This window comes from Rhinolophus sinicus, linkage group LG05 (genome assembly GCF_036562045.2).
Source record: "Rhinolophus sinicus isolate RSC01 linkage group LG05, ASM3656204v1, whole genome shotgun sequence".
In the NCBI taxonomy this organism is placed as follows: domain Eukaryota; kingdom Metazoa; phylum Chordata; class Mammalia; order Chiroptera; family Rhinolophidae; genus Rhinolophus; species Rhinolophus sinicus.
Genome location: NC_133755.1, coordinates 12696576 through 12717851, shown reverse-complemented (window position 1 = coordinate 12717851; position 21276 = coordinate 12696576). Strand labels below are relative to the sequence as shown.

General features: G+C 46.3%; 1 pseudogene; it reads right to left on the bottom strand.

The window, feature by feature from the left end:
- Positions 1–213: 213 nt before the first annotated feature.
- On the bottom strand, positions 214–20854 carry LOC109455556 (b(0,+)-type amino acid transporter 1; annotated as a pseudogene).
- Between the last annotated feature and the right edge of the window lie 422 nt (positions 20855–21276).

The following is a 21276-nucleotide window of genomic DNA, read 5'->3' as shown; positions in this document are numbered from 1 at the left end:
CAATTGTCTATTGATGGGCATTTCAGTTGCTTACATATCTTGGCTATTGTATATGGCACTGCAGTGAACATAGGGGTGCATATATCTTTTTGAATTAGTTTTTTGGGTTTCTTCAGATAAATACCCAGAAGTGAATTGCTGGGTCATCAGGTAGTTCTATTTTTAATTTTTTGAGGAATCTCCAAACTGTTTTCCATAGTGAGTGGCTGCACCAATTTGCACTCCCACCAACAGTGCACAAGGGTTTTCTTTACACCACATCCTTACCAACACTTGTTGTTTATTGATTTATTGACAATAGTCATTGTGATACATGTGAAGTGATAGCTCATTGTGGTTTTAATTTGCATTTCTCTGATGATGAGTGATGTTGAGCATCTTTTCATATGTCTAGTAGCCACTTGTAGTCTTTGGAGAAATGTCTATCCAGATCCTCTGCCCATTTGTCAATTGGACTGTTTTGTTGTTGTTTGTTTGTTTTTGTTTTTTATTTTTTAGTGTTGAGTTATATGAGTTTTTAAATAAATTTTGGATATTAACCCTTATTGGATGTACCATTGGTAAATATCTTTTCTCATTCTGTAGGTTTCTTTCGTTTTGTTAGTGGTTTCCTTTGCTATGAAAAAAATTTTAGTTTGATGTAATCCAATGTGCTTCCTTTTTCTTTTGTTTCCGTTGCCCAAGGAGATATATTAGAAAAAAATATTACTAAGAGCAACATCAGAGAGTTTACTGCCTAGTTTCACTTCCAGGAGTTTTATGATTTCAGGTCTTACATTTAAGTCTTTAATAAATTTTGAGTTGTTTCTCTGCCTTTTTGTCTTTGACTAGATCACCTGGAGTTGATGATATACTGATCTGATTGTCTCTAATGGGAAACTAGCTCTAAAGATGCTGTTTACTCTTACATTCAGTGTGGCTATGAGATCCACCTGGGTGGAAGAAGCAGTTCTTAGAGAAGGCCTGGGGCAAGAGGGAAGATGCTGTCCTGGGTGGATAACCCCACATTCCACGACAGCTGTGTCATGGCACCTGAGGAGCTTGTTGGAATTCTGCATAGTCAACTTATAGAGAAGCTGGCCAGGCCAGTTTTGTGAGGATAGAGGTGTCTACAGCAAAGAGGGCAGTGTAGACTGGCTAAGCCCTTCAGTCAACATTTTTAGTGGTTGGAGCAACTTCTAGGAGCAGCTGGAGATGCAGGGTAGCCTGCAAACACTTGGGCTGGTGCTGGAAGTAGACAAACAGGAAATAGACCAGGAATCCACTGAGCAGGAACAGGAAGATGTACAAGAACTCTATCTGGGGATCACCGATGATGGGTGCCAGCACCACATAGAGGGAAGCAAGGAGCACTATGGTAGAGATGATGGTGGGGACCTGCAATGGCCACAGAGATCTGGATGATGAAGAGGTACCTGGGAGGTGGGATGTGACCCCGGGGCCATATATGTCCCTCCTGCCTGCCTTCCTGCCACTACCTGCCACCCGCTGCTCTCCTCCAGTCCCTTACCTGGCCAGGGGAGCCACTTGCTGGGCTACAGGGGGTCCTCCAGGGGGCAGAGGCTCTGGGACCAGCCTGATCCTCTCTGTGCTCTGTGAATCAAACTGTGTGCACGCATTCTCCTGCATTTGTCTCCTGTTGTTCTCCCTTGGGGTCCTCCCGCAAGCAGCCAGATGCTTTGTGATCCAGGTGTCCCTCACTCCCCAGGAAATACAGAAATTCTCTACCAGTTACGATAGTGGCCACCCCTTACATTCTCCCTCTGGGTTCTGAAAGAAGCTGTGGTCCAATGACCTGCTCATGCAACAACCGAGGGTTGAAAAAGCCCAATGTCGACCCCAAAGTCTACCTTGTAAGGGCAGGAGGATTCTTCTTCATCCACAAGTACAGGAGACGGCTGATGGTGATTCCGTAGGTGATCCAGGCAAGGAAACTGTAAGGCAAACTTGAGCCACTTACTACCAGGCCCTGCCACAGGCTGGCCTACGAGGCACAAACCTGGGGCAGAGGTGCAAGCTCATCCGGGGCATTTCAGCCACCTCCAGCTCCTCTGATCCATGCACACTATGGACAGAAGGCAAGGCTGGGGCACTAAGGACAAGGATGCAGGATCAACACTAGCCCATTCCCGCCTCCTTCACCTTCAGGCACAAAAGGAGACACACACAAGCCCAGTCACCCAACATGGCTCCTGGTCAAGCCTCTGACTGCCCCCAGCTGGAGAGAGGAGAACAACTTTCAAAGGGAGGGAGGAGTGTCTGTTTCCCGTAAAAGAGTCTGGTGGAATCTCAAGGAAGCCTGTGTTCCACTCAGGGACCAGCACACTCATAGCCAGAACCCCCACCTCAGAGTTGGTGATGGTTGAGTGCCGAGCACCCAGACAAACTCCTGGCCTCTGCTTACCCAGTGTGGGTTGTTGATTGGCTGATGTGGATCTGATGAAAACTCCATCTAACCTTGGAGGCAGGGTCCAGACCAAGCCATCTCTTGCGGCAGTCAAGACCGAAGATACTGGGTCCTGCTTGAGATGAAATGAATTCCCAGAATTCTCACTCTATGCTGGGACATCCTCAGTCATGCTCCCCAATCTCAGGCTGAAGACTCCCTACTGTCACCATGGATGTGATTTTATTCTCACCATAAAATGATTTTATTCTTTCTCATGGGAAAAAGATAAGAAAAACCATGTCTGTTACTTAATGTTCTGAAGAAAGCCACATCGAGCACTGCATATCCTGTTCCAGAAGATTAATTATACTTATGACAACAAAGGCAGACATGTGATGCTTGAAAAATTACTCTGAGAACTCCCTCTGCACCCAGACATTCTGCTTGCCTACTGGTTCAAGGACCTGCCCATGAAACCAGCTTCAGATGAGGTTATAAAATTACAACTGGATAGCACAACAACCCATCATCTCTGCCGCAGGGAAAGTGGTTAAGGGGATCAGAATATCACCCCACTTCGATGTAATCCTGACTATGCCTACAGAGCTTGCCTGTGGGTCTACCCTGAGTTCAATAGAGATATGTTATTGGGTCAGAGTCCAGAATGCAAACCAGACTACAAGGGGAAAATCGCACCAGAACCAAGGGCTACAGGAGTGTGAGTAAAGCTTGAATATTCTTTAATGTTATCTTAGCAACACAATAAAGGAATAAGAAAAAAGTGACAAAGACAACACAAGCTTTTAACTTTTCTGTCTCTTGGTGAAAAATCTGTCTCATTGAATTTTTGAAAACCGAGCAAGAGAGGAGGGAGCCACATTTAATTTTGGAAACATAATGAGGAGAGAACAGCTGAAATGTGTGTGCATGTGCAGGGGCCCTGAGCCTGGGCTTCCGGAGACCTGTAAGTGTGTGTATGTGTGTGTGTCCACACACACATAGGAGACTTCCAGAAGTGTGCATGTATATATTTATATACATGTGCACATGTGTGAGTGTGCACACATGGGGGCCACGAGATACTCAGCCTGGGAGGATAGTCTCACTTGCCTCAAGAAGTTCACGATGGTGCTGAAGTTTCCTGGAATGACCTGGACCAAAGCCACGGCCATGGTGAACATCAGGGCTGGAGCTGGTATGAGGCGATGCATGTGAACCATGGACAGAAGTCGGGGTTGGGAAACAAAGTCCGATGTAAGGCAGCCCCTGGGAAGCCGCAGTGTGTGTCTGCCCTGGGAAGCTGCCAGCCCCCTTCCCTGCCAGACTCACTCTGGACACTGGTAAGCCCAACCTAACATTCCCCAGTCCCCACGGCTTCCAGATGTAGGTTTGTGGCTGACCTGGGGTGACCAGGCTCAGGGTAGAGGTTGGAGGGCCTGTCCCTCCAGGCCAGCCAAGACACAAATAGCTTAGGATGTGGGGCTGGAGTGTACATGAAGTACACGCCTGGCCGGGTCGTTTGACTTTCTACTGCTCACCCCCAAAACAGGAAGAGGGACAGAAGTCAAGTGTGGGGGCAGAGACAGAGAAGGAGGGACGAGAAGGCAGGACAGGTATGGCTAGAGCATGGAGAGGGATAGTGAATTTTTATGCTAGGCTGTGTTATTGTTCAGCAAACACTCAGTCTCCCTCCCCCCACCTCTGTGGGAGTAATGTAGTTTCCCATCTGTTGATGTTGGGCTTGGCCAATGAAATGTGAGCTTACGACACAGCAGAGGCTCTATGTATGCTTGTGTGGTTTAGCTTGGTCTCGCGCCCCTGCCACCTGCTATGGCAAAACACACCCCAGGAGCCACTACTACAGGAGCCTACGTCCCTGAGATGAGAATGGACTCACAGTCCAAATGAGAAGATCCTAATACAAGCCCAGCCTAAAGCAGAGACACAGCTGGCCTGTCAACCCACAGGCAACGTGAAATGTTTGTTGTTGTCAGCCCCTGACACTTGAGGGAGATGCGGAGGTGTCTTTTATTCAGCATTATTTCAGCAAAAGCTAACAGAGTGACAGAGTCTCTTCAGGGCAGTGACCCAGAGGGTCCACACTGGCTCTGCTCCTGTCACTCCTGCTGCCCCCACACCACTGGTGTGCAAAATGTCCCCATCACCTACAGACTCCACACTGTGATCCGACACAGTGATCTCCCAAAACCTGGAAGTCAAGACACTAGAGTTCAAGTAGAGATGCTTGGAAGACTTGAACCCCATTCTCAGGAGAAAAGAGGCCTACATCTTAGAGGGGAAGTCTTGCTTCAGGCTAAATGCCAAGCTTCCGGCAGAAGAAAGTTTACTTTGCAGTCCTTCCAGCCCAGACCCCATCTCCTACCATGTGGCCATCTCTCGAAGCCACATAGTATATACGCTTATGCTGAAGAACATCCCGTTGGCACAGCTGAATGTCAGAATGTGACAGCCAAAGGCACCAGCCAGACCCAGGCTCCCAGAACCTGGTTCCTAGGACAACAGAGGATCAAGGGAGGGAACTCCAGAGCAACCTACAAGGCTGCCACAAGGCCCACTTGGAGATGGAACAACCAAGGCATCGGAGGCAAGTTGAAATACATTTGGGGTGGGGGCCACTATCCCTCCCCATCCTGAACAGATGTCTGCCCAGTGGCCTAGGACATCACGTGACTCACTCATCCCCAGCTCACAGCCATAGCATCAGAGGACAGGATCTCGTTGGGTGACAACACTAGCAGGTAACTGATGTTGACCAGTATGTACAGGCCGGGGAGCAGGGAGCTGGCAATCATCAGCGCCCACACCAGTTTCTGCTGTAGAGTCAGAGACAAGAGGCCACGTGTTAACGCATGAGGTCCTTCTCAGGCCCCTAAAACAAGCTCCACCGCGCAGCGCTGAGCTCATCCTGGCTACAGGGTGTGTGCTAGGCCCTGGGGATGCTCAGGCCATGTGGCCCTCCTCCACGAGCTCAGAGACCCTCGGCATGGATACACAAACAGGTCAGTGTGCTGGGAGGCTGGGAAGGGCACTAACCAGTCAGAAGTGGAGGAACAGAGGGGCTAAAGGGCAGGGAGGGGAGAGGAGCCATCCCCAAAGCTTCCAGAATGACCCGGGCCTTGTCCTGGGCTGTCCTTGAAGAATGGAAGCGATTCAGGCAGGTGGGATGGGATTCCCAGCAGGGGCAACCATGAGAACAGAGGCACAGAGAAGACTGTTCACCTGAAATTACAACTCTCCCGCTGTTTATGGTACTCGAGGCCTAGGCGTCATCTACAGTGATGACACCACTTCGTACTCCAAAGCCCTGTGATGCAGGCAGGGCAGTTACTGTGATCCCATTTCATAGGCAAAGAATGGCGGCACAAGGAATTTACATGCAAGAATAAAAACTAGGTCCCAGGAAACCTGGCTCTCTCTGCTCTTGGACTTCAGTCTCCAAGCTCCTCTTCTCCTTCCAACATCTCCCAAACCCCCCTCCAGGGAGCCTTTGCTGAGAACTGTGACGGCCCGTAAGCCAACCCAGAGGTCAGAGAGGAAACTGGCAGTTCTCATCCCATGGGAATTTAAAACTCCTGCAGGGGAACAAGAAAACAAATAGCATCTTAGGCAAACATATTTATAGCAAGGAGTTAATATCCCCATTGTCGAAAAAGTCCACGTGTTCCAAATGCCTCCCAAAGGACCCTGCAGATCACCTCCCACCAGGGCAGTGACTAGCTAGCCCCAGGTTCACAGGTGGGTGAGCAGGCAGGACTGGGCCATTCTCCCATTCCAAAGCATGCTGCTATGTCCTGCAGTGGCTTCCATGCTTTGGCAAGTAGGAATTAAGTATCTATTGAAATGTTCCAGAGAGAACAATCCAGGAGATAAGAAGCTAAGCCATCAAGCATGGCTTCTTACTAGCAGTGTGACCTCCAAATCACTTCCCCTATCTAAACCTCAGTTTTCCCACGTGAAAAATGGGATGATAATGTCTACCCCACAGGGCAGCAAAATGGGACCATGAGGGTGATACTATGAAGTTCTCTGCTTACTTGAGAAGTCATTATTTATATAATTCCATAAATTAATCAAAGCAGATAGTGGCTGGCACTCAAGTGCCATGCGTACTAGAAGGGAGGCCCTGTTTGCAGCCCATTCCTCCTGGTTTTATTAGTTCAAATAACAATAATGCTCAGAGCTTTCACCCCCACCCCCTCCCAAAGCAGTATCACGGACTCACTTGTGGATTCTTGAGCTCCTCCATCACATGGCTATTCCAGCCATCAGAGGACCACAGGCCCTGGTAGAAGGCCATGCCAATTCTCCCGGCCTGCTGTGTTGCATTGTGGAAGGCAGACAGAAGGGCTCCCATGCGGCCTCGTCCCTGGCCCAGCACCACCGCGTCACCCCCACGATGACCAGTGGGGAGAACACTTTGGCAACGGTGCACATGTTCATCACCGTGGTGGCTCCTGTACTGGTATCATTACAGAATGGTCAGTGGAACTCACTGGCATTTGGGGTAAAGATGCTGGCACCCAAAGTGGGCAGAAAGGTACTTGCAGTCTCCCAAACAGGTTGACCTAGCTCAAGCCAGTCATATTGGCTCTTTGGATCTTATGTACGTGTGCAATCAATAAAGCTCTTGACAGATACAAGGGGCTTCACTGTCACTGGTTCCTGCTGGAGGGGTGGGGGGCTCCATGGAGGCCTACTAGGCCCAGGTCCTCAGAAAATGTAAAGCCGTCTTCTTCAGAAAATCCCTGAGAGGGGTCTCTCCAAAATTCAGAAGGAGGTCCTTCCAAGTTCCTACCCAGTAGGAAGAGAGAAGAGAAGAAGGCAGAGAAGTACATAAGGAAAAAAAAATAGAAAAATTAGGGGAAAGAGGCTAAAAAAGGAAAGCATCCTGGAAGCTCAGGAAGGGAAATCAGCTGCCTTCCTGGCAGTAGCTAAGCAGTATCTAAGACACTCAAATGTCAAACCTCTCCTCCAGGGGATGTTGCTGATGGATGACATGGTGAAAGTTAGCCAACTGCCCAGTCTAACAATAATCCACGAGACCACCCTCACCTCTGACACCAATGGCAAATTTGGGAGTTCCCAAATTTGCTAGAAGGCCTCACAGAACTCACCAAAAGCTTCTCTACTAAAGTTGTGCTTTATTACACCTAAAGTCAGCCAAAGGAGAAAGGACATAGGGCAGAACCCAAGAGGGTTCCAAACACAGGGCTTGCAGTTCTCCTCTCCCTGTGGAGTTGGGACTCTTAGTGTCCACCTTCTACTGGGGTTCCAGGACGTACACATGGTTGACTACTCACGTGGCTGACCTCGGTTTCCGACCCCTCAAGAGGTCGAGCTGATATGTCATGACCCAAAGCTCTCATCCAAAATCACATTATTACTATGGGGCTGACCCAAGGACCCCAGGCAAACAAAGACACTGCAATCAAGCATGACAATCCAAGGGTTTAGAGATGACCTCCCAGGAGCTGACGGGCAAGGGCCAGACCTCTCTTTGGGCAAGGTTAAATTCTTTACCACACAGATGTGGAGGGACCTGTGACCTAAGGAACATTATGTGAACACAAAGATTGTTTTTAATGACTCATCTTGTCAAGCAGTGTGTCTAAAGAGGAGGAGCCTAAATGCCAGTTTAAGGAGCTGGAACCAGCAGGAATTAGAAGAAGGGGACAGGTGGAAGTAGAGTGGGGAAGGGCTTGCCTCGGGGTTTTCTTGGGTGGGGAGAACTGGAGACACTGAGGTGGTACAGGCTTCAATTAGCAACACCCACAGCCCTTCCAAAATCTGACATAGTGTGGTCTTCAGCTGTAAGGTCGGGCCTGCCTATGAGGAAAGGCCCCTCTGAAGCAGGGCCACCCCATATGACATCCCTGTGCTGCCACCATATTTAACAGGAATAGCTGATGTGACCTTGTGTGAGGCTCAGCAGAATGGATGCAGCAGGAAGAAATTTGGCATCTAAGAACCAGAGAATTGTGTGTTTATATCACTGTGCTTTCAGCGAGATCTTCGTTAGTTCAGTTTCCCTTTAGTAAAATGGGGCTGATGATTCTCCCACAAAAGTGTTCATGAGAATAAACCGAAAAACCTATGCCATCATCCTACAGAAATGACTGAAGTTATGTCAACATCAAAAACTCATATTCCCTGCTCTTGCCCTGTTGGTCATGCATGACCTCCAGGCCCCTACAAGTCTTCTCAAGTATTTTAGGGAATTCTTAGGAAATATCTGACCTGCCAGCCTCAGTCTATGCATGACATCCACTGTGTTCTCTCTCCTGCCCCACTCTCCCTGTCAGTACCAGATATCAGGGGACAGCAACTCTTTCTGTAAAGGGCCAGAGTGTAAATAGTCTAGGCTCTGCAGGGTGTACAGTCCTTATCGCAGTTTCTCAACTCTGCCATTGCAGTGAGAAACGAGCCGTAGACAATATGTCAATGAATGAGTGTGGCTGTGTTCCAATAAAGCTTTATTTATGGACAATGAAATTTTAATTTCATATAATTGTCACATTCATATCGTTGTCATGTGATACAATTAATTCATATAATTCAGTTCACATAATTGTCACAAAGTACTGTTCTTTTGATTTTTTTCAACCTTTTAAAAATATAATTCTTAGTTGACAGGCCATTAAAAAAAAAATGGGCATCAGGCCAGATTTTTCCCACAGGCTGTAGTTTGCAACTCCTTTCCGATACCCATGACATTCCATTGAGGACACCTCATCCCTGTGAAAATGCCAGGGGCATCTCATAACCTTGTGCCACAGACACTTCATTATCAAACTCTCAAAAGTCAAAGATGCTGATCAGGGGTTGTGACTTGCCACTGAAGTCCCTGCACTCCTAGGCCTGGCTCCTCAAACTTCTCCTTGACCAGGGCTGCTCTCTGAGCCCCGAAGAGCCGAGGCTGTCCCAAGTGGTCACGACTATGAAGCTAGCCTGTGTACATATGTGTGGGGAGGAGTGGGGGTGCCACTCCTCCCCACACATATGGCAGGGGTTTCAGCTGGGGCCTGACTCCAGGCAAGGATTCTGATCCCTGACCTGCTGTTGTAAGGGTTTTCTCCCAGCACGTCTCCTCCCCAACCGGGTTATTCCATGTTCCTTTCCCTCACTTGCAAAAACTCAGTCTTTCTTGGCTTGACCATGCCTTCAGTAATGCAGGCCCAGACACCCTGCTCAGACATAGCCTCTCTGACTTGTGGTCAGAAGGAACCTTTCAGGAATCACTGGGGCCTCACGGACACCCAGGCAACCAAGCCCAGGTGAGGCTTCCAGGTGGGGTGGACTGCAGCAGCCTGGGAACCAGCACTGGTCTTTTGATACCTGGACAATATTGGAGCCTGTTACTTCCAAGAAAAATCCTTTCAAGAGCACCTAGGACACGAACGGTGGGAACAAGATCCAGCCCCAATTTCTTAAGGCTCCGTGGCCTTACAGCCCCATGAGAGAGCAGGGGAAAGGAATTGTCAATTCAGAGAGCTTGAGAAAGTCCTGGCCCTTCTCAGGGCCTCAACACTCCCATCAGTCCAATGTGGGTACAGCTGGCCACTGTGTTTCTATGCTTCAAGGAAGCAGGGCAAAGAAGCAATTTTTGCCCTCTCTACGGAACACAGCGTTTCCCAACAAACAAGAGTTCTACAAGCACAGGCCTCTTGGGCAAGAAGCCCCAACGGCCTGAGGGTAATCTTTGCGCTTGGCCCCCTCAACCTCCCTTTGCCCCTCCTCCTTCAATCTGCCCCCCTCCCTTAACCTCCCCCCACTCCGCCCGCCTCAACTGGAGGGCAGAGCTCAGGCAAAGGCGACACTGGGGCCTGGACTGTGAGCTGCCGCCCTCTAGTGGGCGCAGAGGGAGCAAAGGAGAGAGAACCAGACGGAGAGGAGAAAGATGAGAGACAGAGAGAGAGAGGAAGGGGGAGGAGACAGGAAGAGAGAAAGGCCTGAAAGTAGAATGGGTAGAGGAAGATGGAGGAGGGAGGACGTGAAAGATGGAGTGAACTGAAGGGGAGAGGCCTCCCTGTGTGAGAATCCCCATCCCCTGGGCAGTGCTGTTTCTCACCATGCAGTCAGTATTTCCACCGGATTTGTACATCAGCCACTGAGAGCTCTACCAGGCTGTGTGTGACCAGGGCTCTCACTCAACTCCAAGAGCTCCGAATGGGTGGGAATTCTTCAACCCATCTGATCTTACGCAGATGCCTCCTCTTGTGAGGCCCCTCTGAGGACCAGCTACCAGGTAGGTCAGCTCAGGTGTCATCTCACTGTGACTCCAACTGCCCTATCAAGTCCTCTGACTTCTGCTCCACTTTTATGTTTTTGCTAAATCTGTACTTCTGTCCTTAACCTTCCTCCAGAGCTTTAGACTTATACACTCAGCTGTCCACTGGATACCCCACCTGCCTGTCCCTTGAACACCGCAAACTCAATATGTCCAAAATGGAACTCATCACCTTCCCCAAATCCACTCCTCTTTAAGCCCTACCATGTTTCCTTACTATGGCAGACATGGCGATGGGCTGCCCAGATCCCCACAGGAATGATGGGTTTATCCCCCCATCTGTTGGGAGAGCTGCCAGCAGGAAGCCCTCAGCTGTCAGTCTCCCTGGGGGATTTCCTCAGCTGCAGGGAGCCACCTCTCCAACACCGCTCTTTTCCCAGGGACGTCTGTATCCAAAGACCTGTCAGTGTGGGAACATAATGCCAGCCCCACTGCCCAAGTTGGCACAGCTCTGCAGGGCCATCCCATAGGCTCAGCAGAGCCCTCCATGGAGGCTGCACTGTGGCTCAACTTCTCCATATTCCCAATCCTGCTTCCTTCCCTTCCCTCCCATAGGGATCCCAAGAGAACTGCCTAATCAACCTTTGGAATGTGAGTCTGTCTCAGAGACCTCTCTCCAGGGACTGCAGTCTGCAACCTTTGGTCACCAGGGCTCAAACCCTGAAGACCAGGTCTGACACCCCTTCTCCTCACCCACTACTGGGAACACCAGGCCAGGCCTCCCTTGCTGTGTCTCAGGTGCATCTATGCCCCTCAGACCTGTTCCTGCCGCCCCAGGCCCCCCCGGAAAGCCGCTGTCATCTTCAGTTCCCTCAGTACAAGGAGCCACATTATCTTCTAGAACACCACTCTCCTCTCCAAAGCGGCAGCTGAACTCAAGGCCCAATGCCTCTCTCGTGAGGGTCCCCCATTATCTGAGCCGAATGACCCTCACTTGACCCCATACATCCCCCCTGGGCTGCCCAGTCAGGCCCCATCCTGCTCCCAGAGGAGGCCAGCCAGGGGGATGTCCCCAGTGTTAGCGCGTGAGGCTGGGTGACACCAACTTGAGAATGGACTGGTTGTCCATGGAGACGGGGTGGAATCTCTCCCTGTTTGAGTCTCACACTCAGGAGACCACTCTCTGGGCTGTGGTGATTAACAGCCGCGAGCGGCGCCAGGATGGATGAATGGCAGACAGAGATGGGGCTCCTGGAGCAGGGTCACCACACAAAGGCAGTAACTCAGGACTGTGCAGCCTCGTCTGTCCCTTGTACACCCCCCAGGGCGTGCGGGAGGACCTGGGACACGCCTGCCAGTGAGAAGTGAGGGTGAGGCCAGATGCTCTTCTCTGCCAAGTGGCTTCCTTGTTCTTTTCTCTTCATCTAGACTTTTGTCTCAATATCACTGAACTATAGAGTCTGTTCAGTGGCATTGACTAGGTAATATATTGGTCTGATTATCCCTTATGTGAAATCAAGCCTATAAATGCCATTTACTCTTAGATGCAGAAATTTTTCTTTCTTTTTATGTTTTTAGGTGGTTTTTGTTTTTTGTTTTTTAATTTCTAGTGTTTGGATGATTTTTAAATTTTGTTTTTATTTTGCTCTTTATACTATGCTTTTAAAAGAATAATGTCTTTGCAAGTTTTGGAATAGCATTTAGATAAAACTATAAAATTCTGGCCTTTTATAAATTAATGAATATACATTTTCACCTTCATAAATTATAACGGCTGTCATTTTTAAATGAAAAAAGAAGTGTATACACAAATCCAAACTTCCCTTCAGAAGAACATCTCATTTTGAAGTGATTTTCAAAGAGTTATGTGCCTCTTCCACTATTTATTTAATTCTTGATATTTTAGATTTATTCCCAAGGACGCTGACTCCATGTCAAAATTCGGGTTTGGAGCAATTTGTTTAAGAAACAGTCATATTCTTTCATTCTTCACTTAGAAAAGGCATCCAAATAGGGGCCCTTTCAATCAGTTGGCCACCAGACCAATATCCAGTGTGATCCCATTTTGTTTATACACATGTGTGCATACACACAAGCACACACGCGTGAAGGAGCTATTCCTAGAAGCTCAGCCTCCAGTCTGCTCCACCTGCCCTCGCAGCAATTTCGTAATCACCTAATTCCCTGTAGTAAGTCTCTTTCTGCTTCAATTGTCCAAAGTCATTTCCATTATCTTCAACCATACCTTGAACTGATACAGGGGATGGGGGTAAAGAGAATTACAAATCTCAAAGGAGCTCTTCCTGTGATATTACCAATACCCTCCTTTAAAGTACTCCCCCCCCCCCCCACTAACCACCCACCCTGGGATGAACACAACACCCTGACCCAGGTCTTGTCTTTGCATAGCAATGCTGATGCCTTCCTTATCCTAGTTTCTCCACCTCTTCACCAGGATATGTGTGTGAGTCAGGGCTATTTGGTTGCAAGTGACAGAAACTGTTAATTCAATACATATGTTGTGTCAGACACAACCAAACAGCCAGAAGGGCTGGGGTAGATCCAACTTTTCCTCTCTCTCTCCTTGAACACTTTCACTCTTGTTCTCTGTTTCTGCCTCTCCTTCATGCAAATCTCTGTATGTTAGCTTTTCTCTTAGGCCGGCTGACCCCACAGAAGTGTAGTTATGACTTCTGGCAGCTCTTGGTTCATATCATCACAATTTGTAACAGGGTCTTCTCTCTCCCAACTTCAGTTTGAAAAAAAAACTGGGGAATGATTCTTACTGGATTAGCTTGGTTCATGAGCTTGTCCTTTGGATAAATCATTGTGTCATTGAGAGTAGTTTAGCTTGTTTCAAGCAGGGTTTGTTACTGGAAAAGACTAAAGGCTGCTTTAAGAAAACATAAATGACCATGACCATGTGAACCCTTGACTGCTCAACACATACACAACCAATCTTTATATTCCAATAATGCTTGTGTTTGAAAACTATGACTCTCAAATACAAAAAAAAGACTACATTCACAATGATAGATTGTTTCAATAATTCCTCTCCATCTACCCATGTCCTCAGATAGTCCGAGTGACATAGTGGTAACTGGTTCTCTGGGAAGAGGGGTGGCGGGGAGGCCCTGGTTTGTAATGTATTCCAATTTCTGCAGTGCAGCTATCCTGCCATGGCCAATTTAAAGCTTTAAGCAGTTTAACACGTAGCTTGCAAAATTTCTAGAAATTTAACATTCGGCTCTCAAGCTCTTATACCATTGTCCCTTCCCACACTAGCCCACGGTTTGGTCTCATGTCACTTCATGTGACAATAGCAAACTTGGACCAAGCAGACTTAAAAATTGCTTGCACATTGAAGCTTGCCCTCTCTTGCTCGTTAGAACCTTGATATCAACCGTATGAATGAACTAAGTGAATGATCTGGATGGTGAGAGACACATAACCAATTGTCCTGTTCGCGCCAGCCAACAGCCAGAAATACAAGTGGGGGGCCATTGACTGAAAGCCTCCAAACATGGAGATGGCCCTAGAAGCTTGGGTGAGCCCAGCCAAGACCAGCAGAAGTAGCCACTGGACCCAGCCCAAATTGCTGACCCACAGAATTACTAATAAATTATTACCGTGGTAAAGCCATACATGTTGTTGTACAGCAAAAGCTACTTGATACACTTAACCTATTCCCCAAAGGGAAACAACCAAGGATTATACCCAGTCACAGCATTCTGCTGAGTCCAGGATCTCTAAGTGATCTGTGTTCTTCTCCGAAAGCTTAAGATATGGTTTATCATCAGACAGTAACCCACATAGTAAGTGAGAAACTCAGTCATCTCCAAAATACCTTGGAAACAATGCTGAAGATTAAACAACAACAACAACAACAAAAACCAGGATAACAAAAAGTCTTTTTCAGAGACGAGAAAAAGAAAAGCAAAATATCTAATATAATGACATTTGTCAATACTTTCTGTTGCCCAGCATTGGAACACCTTTCTATATATAAGTCCTTCACCTTATGAAGTAGAGCCTGTATTTCGTTAAGAGAAGCTAAAAAAATTTTCCTCAAACTCCCTTCCAGCTTGGGCACGGGGGCACACGGCCTCAGTTCTGCCAGTCAGATGCATTTACATTTTGAATCAGAAACCTGTGATGTGAAGAAGCAGGAAACCCATTTGGTTAATGAGTGGTGGCAGTTCGAGGGACAATGACTAGTGCCAGCATCAGTGGTGTGAGCAATGCAAGGGTTTCTCCCTGTGCCTTCACCCCATAATTTGTATGTTATGATCTGGAATATTGTTCCTGCCGCCATATCTTTCCAGCATAGTTTTTCAGTCCTTCCTCCTCCCGAACACACCAGCTCTCCTACCACCAGCTCTCAGAAGTGTAGTGAGCAGCGGAGAAGCTCTGGAGTCCAGCTGCCTGGCTTTATTCCCAATTAGCTGTGTGACCTTGGGCAAGTTCCTTAACTTCTTTGTACCATTTCCCTATCCACAATGTGGAGCTAATTATAGTATCAATCTCAGAGGTACAATTGTTTTTATGAAGGTAGTAAAAAGGATTTCCTGAGTTTCACACATGCAAAGAATTTTGAATGATGCTTGGCAAAGTATAAATGCTTAATTAATGTTAACTATTGTTGTTATTACTTAATATGTATCCATAAATCTCTTTTTCTGCATAAATCAGTCAGTTGCTGTTGCCTGCAACTAAGAAGGCTGCCAGATACAATTACTCACCAATCCAGGGTTTATATCGTAGCCTGCTAAGCAGGAGTTATAAGGTACATGTATTTATTCAATTTCACATGAGCCCACTTTGGCTATAAAGGTTCTGTCGACCATGGGGATTCACTTTGTCCAGATCCTCCATGGCCATTGTTGGTGTCTGCACCCCCTTAACAACCAACCCCCTATTGGCACAGGTGTAAGAAACATGGAGAATGTTTTGATCCTCTGAGCACCACTCTGGAGCCCCAGAGCGGATGTCTTGAGGCACTTTCTTAATAAAAAATGTTAGTGACATATTTCCTTCAAAGTCAGCAATGAGGCAAGAATGACCACAACACTGCTTCTCCTGAGCACTGTGCTGGAAGTCTCACCGGGGTAGCAAGACAAAAATAAAAATAAGATCATTGAAAAAGGAAAAACAAATTATGGTTCACAGACAAGATGATTGTCTATACAGAATCAATAATTATTAGAATTAAGAGAGTTCAACTTTGAAAAAAATCACATTGTAATGCACTAATATCAAAAAGGTAGAAAGTGTCAAGCAACAAACAGAAAACAAAACAAAGTGTCATTTTATAAAACATACTAATTGTATCCGTAATCTATTGCCACAATAATGCTGTGTGACAAACCATCTCAAACTCCGTCGCTTGAAACAGCAATCACCTAGTTTGCTTGAACACATAGAGGTAGTTGGAGTTCCGCAGACCTGCCCTGGCTCTGCTTCCACCTGCAGGCTTGCAGTTGGGCTGGGACATCTCTGCTCTGTGTGTCTCTCCTTCTCCTGAGACAATGGGGTATATTGTTCACAAGGCAAAAGCGCTGGAGGGCAAGCAGGAACTCACAATTCACCCTAAGACCTGGTCTCTATGCTAACTATATTTTCAATAGTCTCTATGCTCCGGCATCTGGGGGCCTCACACTCTCAGGGAGAGACTGCTCCTCCCAGGGCCAGCTAATTCCTAAAGATAGGAGTAAACTTACCTGGGAGCATGCCTCTCATTGGCAAGCCAAGCAGCCCCTCTGTCCAACTCTCACCTAGCCCATATTTCCCCAGCCCTAGATCATCCAGGGCCAAGGCCCAGACAACTGGAGACCACCCTGATAGCCCAAAGCCTGCCGCCGGAATTATTCCACCTAGCCAGTCCAGACCTGTTTACCCTGTCCTGTCTTGGCTTTCCTGCGGAAACCCCAGTAGAGGCTGTGGCTTATGCCTTTCCTCACTCCTTTCTGTCTCCTGACCAAGACTGGTGCTTTTCCCCTGTGAACTTGCTGGGTTGGCAGGCCCCCATCTCTGGGGAAATATAAGTAATAGTCTTCTTTCAATGGCACTGGCCTCTCCATAAATTAAAATCCCATGGGTATAAATGAGAAACTCTCAAAACTGGCACATTATCACTTCCACCCGGATTACGTGATCCAAAGCAAGTCCAACATCAGTACTGAGGGTGGGATTTACCTTCCCCTGGGAAGAACTGCAAAGACACATAGCAAAGGATTCAGAGATGGGGAAGGATGAAGAGTTGGAAATAATGATGGACCCACCCTATCACATCGTTTTGTAATAGCAACTTTTTAAAAAGGTACCTAGGAATTACTCTAATAAAAGATATTTTCTTGATTTTTTCTGAGAAATGTATGCAACTTTATTGAAAGTATTTTAGAATATACATAAATGGAGAAATATACTATAAAAAGACCCAAAGGTGTTACTGCATAGAAAGACCCAAAGGTGTAAAGGTGCCCATTTTCCCCAAATTAATCTATAATTCGATGCAATTTCAATTCAAGAAAATTTTTTGGGGAAAAGAACAAGGTGAGGAGTCTTGGCCTGTACAGTAAAATGTATAGTAATTAAAACAGTGTGATGTTGGGATGGGGAAAGAAAGACCACACAGGAGCAGACCTGAGAGCCCAGAGAGGGACATACGCATCTGTGGAAACTTATATGTCAGCAGTGCATTTTCAATAATTGGTGATGGTAAATAGCTTAACCATGTTGAAAAGCAAAATAAAATTAATCCTACTTCATACCATACCAGATGTCAATTCTACATGGATTTGTAGAATTGGACTAAAGCACTAAATATGAAAAACTAAATTTTAAAATGTTAAGAAAAAAGCATAGAAAACTATCCTTTTGACCTTAGTTTAAGAAAATATTCCTTTTTAAAACAGTACCCAAAAAGCATTGACCATAAAGGAAAAGATTGATAAATATTATTATATTTTAAAATTAAACTTTTCAAAATCAAATAGCACCAATGAAGAATAAACCACACAGTGGCAGAAGATATTTCCAGTGTATAGTACTGACAACAAATTAGTATGTGGATTATGTAAGATATATAAATCAACATTTATAAATGAATAAGAAAAAAATTAGCTTCTGTAAAACTTTGGCAGTAAGTTATAAACAGGCTATTCTCAAAATAAGGGGAGAGGAAATGAATGGCTAATTAAAATATAAAAATAGTCTCTGCCTTCATAATAATGATAGGAATGCAAATTAAACTTTAATGTACAAGATTCATTTTAAAAGTTTTTAAACTTTCTTGATGGAGACAAAAGAAAAAAAACTAGAACAAATGGAAACTCAAACCATGCCCTAGATTAGGAGATTAATTTTTAATTAATTTTTCATTAATTAATTAGATATGCTGATTCTAAAGTTCTTCTGGAAAACAATCAAACAAATAAGAATGGCCAGGGAAATTCTAAAATAAAAGAGTATAAGGGAATATTAGCCTTATGAGATATGAAAATATATTATAAAGCTAAAATAATTAAAAGTATAATACCGGCATGTGAATAGACAGGTGGAACAATGGAACAAAATTGAAAGTCCAGAAACGGACCCACATATAGATGGAAATACAGTTCATGACAAAGGTGACATTTCTAATCAGTGGGGAAAGGGTGGATTGTTCAATAAACGATGTTGAAACATCTAGGTAGCTATCTGGGAAAAAATAGTAAGATATATCCATACTTTCATGCCTTTTACCAAGATAATTGACAAATGAATCAAGGATTTAAACATAAAGACAAAAATCCTAAAAGGACTACAAGAAAATATGGATAATTTTGCTTTTTATTTCACAAAACCCAGAAGCCATATGTGTGTCAGAATCCAATCAGGTGACAGAAACCACACAGCAGTTTTATTAACAGGAAAAAGTGAACATAAAGAATTGTCAATAATATAAAACCACTGAAAGGGCAAAAGAAGAATGGTATATGTGAAATAGTAAGAAATATGTATATTGGTCTCTGCCCCCGTTTCTGTTAATATTTGGTCTTTGACCCTGGTTCCTGACAGACTTCCTAAAATCCTTGAATCCTTTGAGTGATAGAGGTGCCAGAAGCATCTTTTGTTCTAATATTTGATCTTTGACCCCATTCCTGACACAGAGCTCCCAAAACCTTTGTACTTTCCTGAGCGATGGGGATGATAAAAGCCTTTTACGAAGAACTAAATCCCTTGGAATTTCCTGGGTGATGATAACATTGCTTGTTCTAATGCGGTGACTCTTAGTGGACTCCTGGGTGGGGGTCGGTCAGCAGAAAGACTAACATGATTACAAGCTTAGAACTTTCCAGCCCCAAGCCCTATCCTCCAGGGAGGGGACAGGGGCTAGAGATTGAGTTAATAATCCATTTTGCCTGTGGGATGGAGCCTCCATAAAAATCCCTCGAGTATTGGGGAGCTTCATGGTTGGTGCAGGGTGCAGGGTGGAGCTCTCCAATTCCACGGGGACAGAAGCTCTTGCATTGGGGACCTGTCTGGACCTTGCACTGTGTACCTCTTCATGTGGCTGTTCCTCTATTCTTTCGTATATCCTTTATTATAACCCAGTAAACATAAGTGTTTCCTTGCATTTGAGCTATTGTAGCAAATTATCAAACATCAGGAGGGGGTTATGGGAACCCCTAATTTATAGCTGGTTTGTCCAAAGTACAGGTGATAACCTGGTACTTGCAATTAGCATCTGAAATTGGGGGTGGGGAGGGCAGGCTTGTGAGGCTGAGCTCTTAACCTGTGGGGTCTGCACTAACCCCAGCAATTAGTGTCAGAACTGAGTTAAATTGCAGGACACCTACTTGATGTCTACCGAAAACTGGAGAATTGCTTGGTGTGGAAAACCCTCACATTTGGTGTGAGTAGAGGAAACAGGAGTTAAAAAGAGCTTGAGAATAGAAATGAAACGAGTGTAGAAAATGAAACAGACTACGGCTTTTAAATAACTCATTGATACATGGAGAAGACAGTGGAGAGGCAATAAGCACATAATGTGGAATCTCCAAAGAAGAAGAGCAAGACAATGGAACGGAACAAACAGTGCAAGAAAATGTTCCTGAAGTAAAAGGCAACTTGAAATACCAGGCACTAGGAGAAACTGACACAAAATGGTCACTGTTGAGATGTGTTGAATGTTCAAAATAAACCATATGTCTTCCTCTTTCTCTTCCTCTTTCTTTTCCCTTTCCCTTCTAATCAATTCAGTCCAAACGTCACTTGGTGGCACCAAGCAAAATAGGCATGTATGTAGGGAGAGGGGGAGAGGTGCCACAGCCCCAAAAGTAGTAGTGTTGGCGCCTAAGCAGAGTAAGGAAGACATCTGGATAGAAAAGTGCAATGGACAGAATGTTTGTGCCCGCCCCCCAAATTCTTATGTTGAAATCCTGACCCCCAATGTGACAGTATTTGAATATGGGGTCTTTGGGTGGTGATTAGGTTATGAAAATGAAGGCTTCGTGAATGGGATTAGTGCCCTTATAAAAAGGACGTCAGAGAGCTCCTCCGTCTCTTTCCACCATGTGAGGGTACAAGAAGTTGGCTGTCTGCAACCTGAAAGCGATTCCTCCCAAGAACCCAACCGTGCTGGTACCCTGATCGCAGACTTCCAGTCTCTAGAACTGTGAGAAATAAATGTCTGTTGTTTATAAGCCATCCAGTCTATGCTACTTTGCTACTGCAGGCAGAACTAAGACAAAGAGTGATCTGTTCTGGGATGTCGGAGGCTAAGTGGGGTAGGGAGGATGCCACATAGGAAACAGCTGGCTGGTGCGGGGTGTCACAGCCCAAATGGGGTGAGGAGAGTGCCTCTGTAGGAGGGCAGCCTGGCATGGGGTGCTGATGGGTAAGGAGGGCTTCTGCATGGTGGGGCACAGGGTGTCAGAGCCCAAGCAATGTGAGAATGACCTCAGCGCAGGACGGGGGGCAGTCCAGCGTGAACTGCTGCGGCCTGACTGTGAGCTGGGGCAGTGAGGAGCAGCCAGGGTAAAGGGCTGTGCATACTTAGCAACGGGTTATCAGGACCAATGTGTAGGTGGCAAGAAAGGCAGGCAAGGAGCCATGGGAGATAAGATGGAAGTGTAGAACACTTCCCCGAGCCCAGACTTGGGAACCAGGGTGCCGAGCCCAGCATAGTACACAGTGCTCAGCCTGACCAGGAGGCCACAGGCTGCCCAGACCATGAGCTGGCGCCAGGGCTATTCACAGGGACCAACACAACTGCAGAGGCATGATTAGGTACACGGTGCATTGCTGGTCAATCTCCCTCCCTCCTCAGCGTCCCACCCCTGGGCTTTTGCTGATACCCTTTCACTTCCATTTTTTTCCCTTTGCTCCATCACAGGACTTCAATAGAAACTGCCTCTAGTTGATCAGGGGTAAGTGATCTGAGCCACCTGCAAAAGTTAATGATTACAGCAGCCCAGGGGTGTTTGAACCAAAGGAAAGCAGGCTACTCTGAAGACCTTGGCTCTGGCCCCAGCTGCGTCTGGCACCTTAGTGACCCAGACCTATGTAAATGCAGGACAATTCAGCCCCGTTCCAAAAAGAAGAGGTTTTCATGCAAACTTCTCCTACTCACTCTCTAAAGCAGCTGGTACAGAAC